Here is a 12,480-nt window from a genome sequence, read left to right as displayed (position 1 = left end):
CAGGGTTTGTGTTGTGATGTATGTACGTGGGCTCCAAGGGAGCAGTCGAGATCAGATGAAAGGGATTTAAAAAGCCTGATTTGGGCAAGAGAGGACTGGAAAGATGGCTCAGCAGTTAAGAGGACCCACATACAGTTCCCAGTACCCACGTGGAAGCTCATAACCATTTGAAACTCCAGCTCCAAAGAATCCAAAGCTCTCTGCAAGCATTGTGTGACATGGATGCACTTAAGCACTCATACGCATAAAAATATAAATAAATTTGGGGGGATGTTTTGAGACAGGGTCGCCCTGTAGCCCCAGCTGGCCTGGAACTTGCTATGTAGACCAGACTGGCCTCATCTCACAGAGATCTCCCTGCCTCTGATAGGATTAAAGTCATGTGCCACCACACATTGCAAAACTTAAAAAGTACATTTTAACCCTGATGTGAAGACCAGATGAAAGAGTGGCAGACAGGGGCAAGAGAGCACCCAGGTATCACCCACTTAGATGTGGAGCAGAGGGAGTTGTCCAGCCAGGGCACATGCAGGCTCTTCAGAGGCTAGGTTGGACCTTGGCATGGTGGTACAATGCTATAATCCCAACTGATGCAGGAGGATTACCATGAGTTAAAAGTCAGCTTGGGCTAGACAATGCGATCTAATCTCAAAAAAAAAAAATGGGGTTAGGGGAGAAAAAAAATTTAAAAAGGGCTGAGCATGTAACTCAGTTAATAGAGTACTTGTCTAGCATGCACAAAGTCCTGGTTTCCATCTCCAGCACCTCACAAATCAGAATATTAGCACACAACTATAATCCTAGCACTTGAGGCAGGAGGATCAGGAGTTGAAGGTGAGCCACGCCCCCCCAGCTCCTCATTGGAGAATTCCAAGCAGGTGCTCTACCACTGAGCCATAACTCAAAATAGAAATTAAGCTCCAGCCCAGCCAGGGCAGCATAGTGAGACCTGCCTCAGAAAAAGAGAGAAGGCTGGGGAAATAAATGCTCAGTGATTAAGAGCAGTGGCTGCTCTTGCAGAGGACCCGGGTTCAGTTCCCAGCACCCACATAGCCATTAACAACCATCTATAGATCCAGTTTCAAGGGATCTGACACCCTCTTTTGACCTCCATAGGCACTGCATGCACATGGTGCACTTACATACAGGTAGGCAAAACACTCATACACATAAAAAATAAAAATAAGGGACTGGAGAGATAGCTCAGCAGCTAAGAGCACTGGCTGGTCTGGCAGAGGACCCAGGTTCAATTCCCAGGACCCACATGGTGGCTAACAACCATCTATAACTCCAGTTCCAGGAGATCCAGCAACACCCTCTTCTGACCTCAAGCATTGCATGACATAGGTGCATCTACCTACATGCAGGCATTACACTCATGCATAAAAATAAATATATGGCTGGGCGTGGTGACACATGCCTTTAATCCCAGCACTCGGGAGGCAGAGGCAGGTGGATCTCTGTGAATTTGAGGCTAGTCTGGTCTACATAGTGAGTTCCAGGCCAGCTGGGGCTACTGGGAGACCCTGTCTCAATACCAAAAAATATATATAAATCAATCAGTTCATTAATAAAGTGAAATTGGGGAAGCATATTTAAAATAAAATATATGTATAAAAATAGGGCTGGAAAGATGGCTCAGCAGTTAAGAACACTGACTGTTCTTGCAGAAGACCCAGGTTCACATCCCAGACCCACACGGCAGCTAACCACTGTCCGTAACTCCAGTTCCAGGGGATCCAACAGCCTCTTCTGTCCTCTAAAGGCATTGCACGACATGGATGCACTTACCTACATGCAGGCATAACACTAAAAATATTTTTAAAAATAAAAATGTTTTTAAAATTTAAATAAAATAAAAAGTAAAAACCAAGAAAGGAAGGAGGATATATATGGAGAAGTTAATGGCAATAAATTATCAAGGCCAGAGAGATGGTTCAGCAGGTAACTGGGTTTGCCAAACAAGTCTGGCAACCTGAATTTGATCCTGAGAAGCCACAGGGTAGAAGGAGAAAACTAACTCATAATTTATCCTCTAACCTTCGTATGTGCTCTGTGGCATGGGCACACACAGACACACATTAATTAAGTGTAATTTTAACCTTTATGTTTATAAGGGTTTTGCCTGCATGTTGTGTGTCACATGTATGCAATGCCTGCAGAAGCCAAAAAAGGGCTTTAGAGCTGAAATCACAGGTGGTTGCAGGCCACCATGTGGGCGGCTGGGAACCAAACCCAGGTCCTCTGCAAGATCAGTTGGTGCTCTCAACTACTGAGCCATCTCTTAAGCCCTATTAAGTGTAATTTTTTTTCAATATCCAGGTCAAGCCAGGTGTGGTGGTGCAGACCTGTAATCATAGCAGTTGGGAGACCTGGGGCAGGAGAATCAAGAGTTGGAGACCCACCCAGGCTACCTATGGATACTCTGACCCTCCAAAAATAATTGGATTCCTGTCAGTCAAAGTGATACTGATCTTTCAAATGGATACTGCCCTCCAGATGGATAAGTAGGTGGGTCCTAATGCAGAGCCCTGAGCTCCCCCACAACCCCAAGGTGGGCCCTGCAGACTGGCTGACCTACTCATAGAGTAGCTGTGGACTCTCAGGAATCTAGGCCAGCATGCATCCTTCCTCTGTGACCTCTTATCAGTGATCTGTAAGGATTGGAAAAGGGTGGGGCTGGTATCCTGGTCATCTCACCCAGGGATGAGTCTGTGACCTGAGTCAGCCATGCTTGGAGGTGGCATGAGCCCTTCTCTCTAAGGAAGTACAAAAACCACTAGCCACACATGTGTGTTTGTCCATGTGTGCTATATGTGTGTGTGCATGTGTGTGGAGCCAGACATTAACCTCAGGTGACCTTCCTCATCGCTGTCCATGTTTTTGTGTTATTGGGGCTTTTCTTAAGATTTTTTTTTAATGTGTATGAGTGTTTTGCCTGCATGTTTGTAAGTGCAGCATGTGTGTGTGGTGCCCTTTGACGCCAGAACAGAGTGTCAGCTCCCCTGGAACTAGAGTTCCATACAATTGTGAACTGCCATGTGAGTGCTGGAAACTGAGCCTGGGTCCTCTACAGGAGCAGCTGATGCTCTTAACCACTAAGTCATCTCTCCAGTCCCTATTTTTTTTTCTTTTGTTCTTTTTTTTTTGGTCTTTTAGAGACAGGGTTTCCTTGTAGCCCCAGCTGTCCCAGAACTCACTACGTAGACCAGGCTGGCCTTGAACTCGACAAGATCCGCCTGCCTCTGCCTCCCAAGTGCTGGGATTAAAGGCGCGCACCACCACACCTGGCTCCCTATTATTTTTTAAAGCTTCATTTTTAGTAGTTTTATTTATCAGTGCGTGTGTGTGTGTGTGTGTGTGTGTGTGTGTTGAGTACAGGACCCTCAGAGGTCAGAAGAGGGTGTCAGATCCCATGGAGCTGGAGTTACAGGTGGCTGTGAACCAAACTTGGATCCTCCGCAAAAGCAGCAAGTGCTCTTATCCACCAGGCCATCTCTCCTGTCCCAATCGACTTTGTTTTTTGAGACAAGGTCTCTCACTGGCCTAGGGCTTACCAAGTAGACTACACAGAAATCCACAGGGATCTGCCCAACACTGGGATTACAAGCACACGCTCCTAAAGCCTGGGGATTGAACTCAGGTCCTCAGGCTTGCAGGGCAAGTGCTTTTCCAACTAAGCCATCACCCCTACCCCGGACTACTGAAATTTACATGAAAATTACTTAAAATTAAATAGAATTGAAAACTATTTTTTGTTAGTGGTTGTTTGAGATAGGAGCTCACTAATGTAGACCAAGCTGGCCTCAATTCACAGAGATCTGCCTGCTTCTGCCTTCCAGGTGTTAGGATTAAAGGCATGTGCTACATACCCTGCTGTTTGTTTGTTTGTTTGTTTTTGTCTTTTTGAGACAGGGTCTCCTTGTAGTCCCAGCTGACCTGGGACTACACTATGTAGACCAGGCTGGCCTTGAACTCACAGTGTAGACCAGGCTGGCCAGAACTCACTATGTAGACCAGGCTGGCCTTGAACTCACAACAATCTGCCTGCCTCTGCCTCCCAAGTGCTGGGATTAAAGGCGTGTACCACCACACCCGGCTTGCTGTTTCTTTTTAAATTATTTTTGAAATACATTTGGGGGTAGAGAGATGGCTTAGAGGTTAAGAGTACTGGCAGCTTTTGCAGAGGACCCAGATTCTGTTCTCAGCACCTACAAGGTGGCTGTTAACCAACTCCAGTTCCAGAGGACTCTAATGCCCTCTTCTGGCCTGCAAGGCATTACATGACACAGGTACACTGACATATGCAGGCAAAACACTCATATACATAAAATAAAAATAGATTTTTTAAAATAAAAAATATATTTATTCGTTAATGACAAAAAGAAGCAATGAGTGGTTCATCTGGAAGAGGTGCTGACATAAAATTACCCTTCCAACAATAAGCTTTATTAGGAGAGATGGAGCATCACAACCACCCGGGACATGGTTGGGCCAGTAGGTGCAAGAGCATTCAGGACAGTCCATAATACCAGAGGCAGCAGGATGGCTCTGAGGTGAGAGAACTTTATAGAACTATTGAGATAGTTAGCTTAAACCAGGTGTGATAGTGCACACCTTTAATCCCACACTCAGGAGACAGAGGCAGGTAGATCTCTTTCAGATTGAGGCCAACCTGGTCTACATAACAAGTTCCAGGTCAGCTGGTCAGCTGGGGGTACAGGGAGACTAACTCAAAAAAAAGAGAGACTTTGACTTTACTCACTGAGCCATCTTGGCTGGCCCTTTGCTTTTTGTTTTTATTTTTATTTAAGTTTGTTTTTCTTTCACTTAAAGATACATTGACATTTTTTATTCATCCTTGAACCACTTTATTATTTTGTTAAGTGTATGAGTGTTTTGGGAACATCAAGTCTCATTTTACAGTAAATTTTGTATATTTAGCACTCTAAAATAAATACAAAAAGAAGGCCAGGGGTGATGGCACATGCCTTTAATCCTAGCACTTCGGAGACAAAGGCAGTTGGATCTCTGTGAGTTCAAGGCCACCCTGTCTCAAAAAGACCAAAATAAATAAGATACCAAAAGGGCTGTGAAGATGGTCCAATGGGTAAGAGGACTTGCTGCATAAGCATGAGGACCTGAGTTCAAATCCCCAACACCCATGTAAAAACCTGGGGGCACCACTAAGCATGCCTGTAACCCCAAGACTTGGTGGGGATGGGGCATGATGTACATTCAAGAGTGTGTGCAATGCCTGCAGACGTCGGAAGAGGGCATTGGATCCCCTGGAACTAGACTTACAGATAGTTGATAGCCATCATAGGGTTTTGTTTGGGTTTTTTTTTTTTTTTTCACTTATTTGTTTTTGGTCTTTTTGAGACAGGATCTCCCTGTAGCCCCAGCTGGCCTGGAACTCACTACATAGACCAGGCTGGCCTTGAACTCTTAGAGATCTGCCTGCCTCTGCTTCTTGAGTGCTGGGATTAAAGGCATGTGCTACCTCACCTGGCTCTTCATAGGGTTTTTTGAGATAGGGTCTCATGTAGCCCAGGCTGGCCTGAAACTCTCTCTGTAGCCAAGGATGGTCTTGGCTCCTGATCCTCCTGCTTCCACCTCAGGAGTGCTGGGATTACCAGCATGGGCCACCAAATTCTTAAATAGTGTCTTGGAAGTAAAATAATTTATATTTCAGATTCTTTTTATGCAACAACTAAGCAGTATCAGTCCAACAAAATGCCAACATTTCAGAACTTTAAAACAGCATGAAGGGCTGGCAAGATGGCTCAGCAGGTAAAGGTACTTGCTGCCAAGCCTAATGACCTGGGGTCAATTCCTAGGACCTGCCTGGTAAAAGGGGAGAATTGTCTCCTGCAACTCATCCTCTGAAGTCCATAAACATATTGTAGCACACACGCAGATACTACACACACAAAACAAATAAATTAATATAATTTATAATTTTTAAATCACACTGGTTGTTCTTGCAGAAGACCCGGGTTCAAATCCCAGCACCCACATGGCAGCTAACAGCTGTCTATAACTCCAGTCCCAGGGGATCCGACAGCCTCTTCTGACCTCTGCAAGCATAGCACGATACGGGTGTACTTACCTACATGTAGGCAATACATGCATACACATAAAATAAAAATAATAAATTAAAAAAATGTTTTTGTCTTTTTGAAGCAGGGTCTCCCTGTAGCCCCAGCTGTCCTGGAACTCACTATGTAGACCAGGCTGGCCTTGAACTCACAGAGATCTGCCTGCCTCTGCTTCCCAAGTGCTGGGACTACAGGCATGTGCCACCACGCCTGGCTAATAAATAAATTTTATTAAGAAAAATCTATTATAAATACTAAAAAGTAATACCATAGTGATAATTAGTCCCATTTTGCATAGAACTGAGGAATTAAACAACCTGCTGAGGTCCCTATCCAGGTCAGTAATGCAGTGCTCAATGATAGTGGTATATTCTGAGAAACATATTGTTAGTTGATGTCATGCAAACAGCATGGACTGCGCTTTACTCACAGTGAATGGTGTGGATCAGGGAATCACCTCAGGCTCTTCATGCACCTGAGAAACTTGGTAAACAGGATACTGAGGTAGCTTTTGGCCAAACACCAAGCCTGTTTTACAGTAAATTTTGTATATTAAGCACTCTAACATGAGTAGAAAAAGGGCTGGAGAGATGGTCCAGTGGGTAAGAGGGCTTGCTGTACAAGTATGAGGACCTAAGTTTGAATCCCCAGCAGTCATATCAAAACCTGGATGCCACCAAGCATGAAGTATGCCTGTACCCCTAGCACTTGGTAGGGGCAGGAGGGCAGAAACAGTAAGATCACTGTGGTTTGCTGGCTGCTGCCCTAGTTCCAAGTTCAGACCCCCTCAAGGGAATAGGGTGAACAGTGATATAGCAGGACATCCAGCATCCTTATCTGGCTCCAAATGCATGCGCACAGGCACACACACACACTTTATTTTTTTAATTATTTTTATTTTGTGTATGAATGTTTTGCCTGCCTGTATGTAAGTGTATCATGTGCTTGCAATGCCCATAGAAGCCAGAAGGGGTTTCAGACCTTTAACTGGAGTTACGGATGGTTGTTAGCCATCATGTAGGTGCTGGGAACCATACCCAGGTCCTCTGCAAGAGCAGCCAGTACTCTTAACCACTGAGCTATCTCTCCAGCCTCCACATTAATTTATTTTATTTTATTTTAATTTACTTAATGTGTATGAGTGTTTTGCACCTGTGTTGTGCAATGCCCACAGAGGCCAGAAGAGGGTCTCGGATCCCCTGGAACTGGAGTTTCAGACTGTTGCTAGCTGCCATATGGATGCTGGGAACTGAACCCAGAACTTCTGGAAGAGGAGCTAGTGTTCTTAACCACTGAGCTATCTCTCCAGCCCCGACATTAAATTTGGCGTAGTGGTGCACACCTTTAATCCTAGCACTCAGGAGGCAGAGGCAGGCAGATCTCTGTGAATTCAAGGCCAGCCTGGTCAACATAGAGAGTTATAGGCCAGCTGGGGCTACAGGGAGACCCTGTCTCAAAAAAAAAAAAAAAAAGAAAAATACAAGGGCCAGCAAGATGGCTCAGTAGATAGAGGCATTTGCTGCCAAGCCTAACAACCTGAGCTCAATCCCTGGGACCCACATACTAGAAAGAGAGAACCCATTCCTGTAAGCTGTCCTCTTACCACAGGTTCTCTCTCTCTCTCTCTCTCTCTCTCTCTCTCTCTCACACACACACACACACACACAACAAATGTGTAAAACAATAAAAATAAATCCAGGTGTGGTGGTACACACCCTTAATCCTTGTGCGTGGAGCCAGAGGCAAGCAAATCTGTGCCTTCAGGGCCAGCCTGGTCTACATAGTGAGTTCTAGGCCAGCTGCAGCTACAGGGAGACCCTGTCTCAAAACCCCAAAATAAAATAAGGGGGATAGAGAGATGGCTCAGCAGTTAAGAGCACTGGCTGCTCTTGCAGAAGACCCAGGTTCAGATCCCAGCACATGACAGCTAACAACCATCTCCACTTCCAGGGGATCCAACGCATTCTTTTTTTTTTTTTTTTGTCTTTTTGAGACAAAGTCTCCCTGTGGCCCCAGCTGGCTTGGAACTCACTATGTGGACCAGGCTGGCCTTGAACTCACAGAGACCCACCTGCCTCTGCCTCCCAAGTGCTGGGACTGAAGACGTACGCCACTACGCCCAGCCCAACGCCCTCTTCTTGTCTCCTTGGACATTGCACAACATGAGTGCACTTACATACATGCAGGCAATACACTCACACAATAAATAATAAATAAATAAATAAATAAATAATTAATTAAATAGCCAGGTGTGGTGGTGCATACTTCCAGTTCCAGCATTAGGGAGATAGAGGCAGGAGGATCAGAAATTCAAGGTCATCTTCAGCTACATGGAAAGTTAGGCCAACCTGGGTACTTAGAGATTCATCTCAAAACAAACAATGAACAGGAAAGATAATTCAAAAGGCTGATGTGACTCAATGGTAGAGTGTCCTAAGAGTACGTGTAAGGCCAGTGGTTCAATGCCCATTACTAAGGGAAAAAAAGAAAACCTACGAAAGTCGATGAAATGGCTCAGTGGGTAAAGGCATTTGCTGCTAAGCCTGACTGTGTTCAATCCCTGCGGCCTTGCATGGAGGAAGAAGAGAACTGACTCCCACAAGTTGTGCACAAATGTGCACTGACCTGCATTCACTGCCCCCCATACACAATAAATAAATATATTTTTGAATGTTTTTCAAAAAAGAAAAACAAAACACTGACTGCTCTTGCAGACACCCGGATTCAATTCCCAGCACCCACATGGCAGCTAACAACCATTGGTAACTCCAGTTCCAGGGGATCCCATGCCCTCTTCTGACCTCCACACACAGGTGCACTTACACACATGCAGGCAATACACAAATACACATAAAATAAAAATAATAAAAAAATATTTAAAAAGAAAGTTTAAGGTCATCTTGGGCCACATAGTAAATTTGAGACCAGCCTGGGCTACAGGAGACCCTGTCACAAATAAATATATAAATAAAGTGTTAAATTAAGTACTAGAATTTTTTTTCCTACTCCTATTAGCCAACTTTGTGTGTTTCAGTATTTTCTTAATTTAATAACCATATAATTAGTAGAAGCATTTCATTACAAAAGCATTGGCATAGTCAGTAACAGTTTCCAGAGCAAAGATGCATCTTTTTCAAAAATTGGCCTGTAATTTTTAGGTTCACAGTGTTGAATTAATAAAGTTATACATTATTGTACTAGTTATAAACCCTATAAGAGATAAAATTGAATTTTTTTTTTTTATCTTTTTGAGACAGGGTCACCCTGTAGCCCCAGCTGTCCTGGAACTCACTATGTAGACCAGGCTGGCCTTGAACTCACAGAGATCCACCTGCCTCTGCCTCCTGAGTGCTGGGATTAAAGGCATGCACCACCATGTATAGAATAAAAAATCAATTGTAGGCCAGGCTTGGTGGCCCACACCTTTAGTCCCAGCACTTTGGGGGCAGAGGCAGGCGGATCTCTGTGAGTTCGAGGCCAGCCTGGTCTACCTGATGAGTTCCAGGACAGCAGGGGCTACAGGGAGACCCTGCCTCAAAAAAAGGGGAAAAAAAAAAACAATTGCAAACTAGACATAGTGATGCTGTAACCCTAGTATTCAGGAAACCAGCAGGAGAGACAGGAGTTTAAGATTAGTCTGGGCTATGTGAGACCCTCTCAAAAAAAAGAAAAAGAAAAGAAAAAAGAAAAAAAATCAATTGCATTGACTACAGAATAAAGAAGATTCATTAATTATAGTGAGACTAAGGAAAAAAAGGTAAGAAAAATGTTCATTGCTACAGTAATTGCTATGATGCTTTTAATTTAAGGTTAAGCCCTAATCACTACATGAACTAATGGCAATTGAACAACTAAACAATTAGTGTGGGGGGGGTCAAAGGAGAAATTAAGAAAGAAATAAACAGAAAAAGAAAATCAATTGCATTGACTAACTTTACAGAATAAAGAAGAAATACTTCATTCATTATAGTGACACTAAGAAAAAAAAAGGTAAGAAAAGTGTTCATTACTCCAGTAATTGCTATGATGCTTTAAGGTTTATGAAAGTATATTTTATGAATAATGTCCATTTGAGGTCATAAAGCATAAAATACTAATTCATAGGTCATTTTATTTGAAAATGGAGATATCCATTCATTTTTCTTTCAGTTTCATCTTTCAACATGTAATTGAAGAAGCCAGTGCATGTAACAATAAATAATATATGTGTATTTTTTTAATGTTTTTAATCTATGAAGTTCTTATAATAGGTTTTGTTTGGGTTTTTGTTTTTCTTTTTTTTTTCTTTTAATAGGTTTTTAAATTAAAAACAAACTTTTTGAGGAGCTAGGCATGGTGGCACATACCTTTAATCTTAGCACTTGGAAGGCAGAGGTGGGTGAATCTCTGTGAGATCGAGGCCAGCCTTATCTCCATAGTGGTTCTAGCCCAGCAGTGGCTACAGGGAGTAGCCTCCAAAAAAAAACTTTTTTTAAAGTTTATTTATGTTTATTTTATGTATATGGGATTTGGCCTGCATGTATGCAAGTGAACCGTGTGTGTGCAATGCCCCTGGAGGTCAGAAAAGAGCATCAGATCCCCTGGAACTGGAGTTAGAAAGTTGTTAGCTGCCATGTGGGTGCTGGGAACTGAACCTGGGTCCTCTGCAAGAGCAGCTAGTGTTCTTAACCAGTCAGCCATCTCTCCAGCCCCTTTTTGTTTTTTATTTTTATATTCCATTTTGGTTTGTTGAGACAGATCCTCCCTCTGTGACCCAGGCTGACTAGAATTCACTCTGTAGCCCAGGCTGGCCTCAAACCTATAGCAGTCATTCTGCTTCAGCATCTTAATTGCTGGAATTTTAGGCATACCACCCCATGCCAGCCTTTCCCAGGCCTGCATTTCTATGGGAGTCTGTTTTTCTTTTCTTTTCTTTTTAGCCCCAATTGATCTGGAGCTCCCTATGTAGAATACACTGATCTCAAACTCACGGAGAGTCTATGGAGTTTTTTGTTTTGTTTTGTTTTGTTTTGTTTTTTGTCTTTTTGAAGCAGGGTCTCCCTGTAGCCCCAGCTGTCCTGGAACTCACTGTGTAGACCAGGCTGGCCTTGAACTCACAGAGATCCACCTGCCTCTGCCTCCCAAGTGCTGGGACTACAGGTGTGCAACACCACACCCAGCTCAAGGAGTTCTTTTATTTTTATTATTGAAACAGGGTCTCCCTATAGCCCCAGCTGGCCTGGAACTCATTATGTAGACCAGGCTGGCCTTGAACTCTGTGATTCACCTGCTTCTGCCTCTGGAGTGCTGGAATTAAAGGCTTGTGCTACCAAGCTCTGCTGTATGGGGCTCTTTTAAATTGTCCCTAAAATACCCCAGAGACTCCAATAATACCACACTCCTCATCACAAGCTCAAGAAAAACCCAATGTCATTAATTCTTACTGCATAGCCATTCCCTGCTGTCACAGAAGATGCATGCAAGCCAGGTGTGGGGGCACACACCTTTAATCCCAGCACTTGGGAGGCAGAGGCAGGTGACTCTCTGTAAGCATGAGGCCAGCCTGGTCTAGATATCGAGTTCCAGACTAGCCATGGTTAGACTATGCATGCTTGTGGAGTTCAGAGATTAATCTTAAGTGTCATTCCTCAGAAGTGATCCACCTTAGCTTGCTTTTTTCCCAAAAGATTTATTTTATATGTATGTGTGTCCACCTGTCTGTATGGGCACAAGTGAGTTCAGGTGTCTGCAGTGGCCAGAAGAGGGAGTCAGAGCCCCTAGAGCAGTAGTTACAGGTGTTTGTGAGCCACCTGATGTGGGTACTAGGAAGTGAACCTGAGTCCTCTGCAAGAGCAGCAAGTGGTCTTAACTGCTGAGCCATCTCTCCAGCTTCCTTAGTGTTTTGTTTGATCTCTGTGTGTGTGTGTGTGTGTGTGTGTGTGAGAGAGAGAGAGAGAGAGAGAGAGAGAGAGAGAGAGAGAGAGAGAGAGAGAGAAACTCCTTTGTGAGTGGGTACAGACACATGTGAACCACTGTGTGTGTGGAGGTCAGACTCAATCCTTGCCTTCCACTTTGAGGCAGGGTTTCATCACACCTGTGTACTCCAGCTAGCTGGCACCAAGGATTCCCAGGATTCTCCTGTCTCTGCCTCCCATCTCACCATAGGACTGCTGAGATTACAGACATGTCCTATCCCATCCAGCTTTATATGGACTCAGGGACTTGAACTCAGGTCCTCAGGCTTGCAAGGCAAGTGCTTTACTAATCCATCTCCTTGGCCCTCACCTTGTTCTGTTTTTTTAAATATTTATTTTTTTAATTTTATGGATATGAGTATATTGCCTGCATATGTATAACTGCATCCGTGTCATGCAATGCCCAAGGAGGCCAGAAGAGGGTG

Source organism: Nannospalax galili, unplaced genomic scaffold (assembly GCF_000622305.1).
Source record: "Nannospalax galili isolate Female #2095 unplaced genomic scaffold, S.galili_v1.0 scaffold444, whole genome shotgun sequence".
NCBI classification, from domain to species: Eukaryota; Metazoa; Chordata; class Mammalia; order Rodentia; family Spalacidae; genus Nannospalax; species Nannospalax galili.
The sequence above is the reverse complement of the archived record's forward strand: the minus strand, read 5'-3'. Positions refer to the sequence as shown.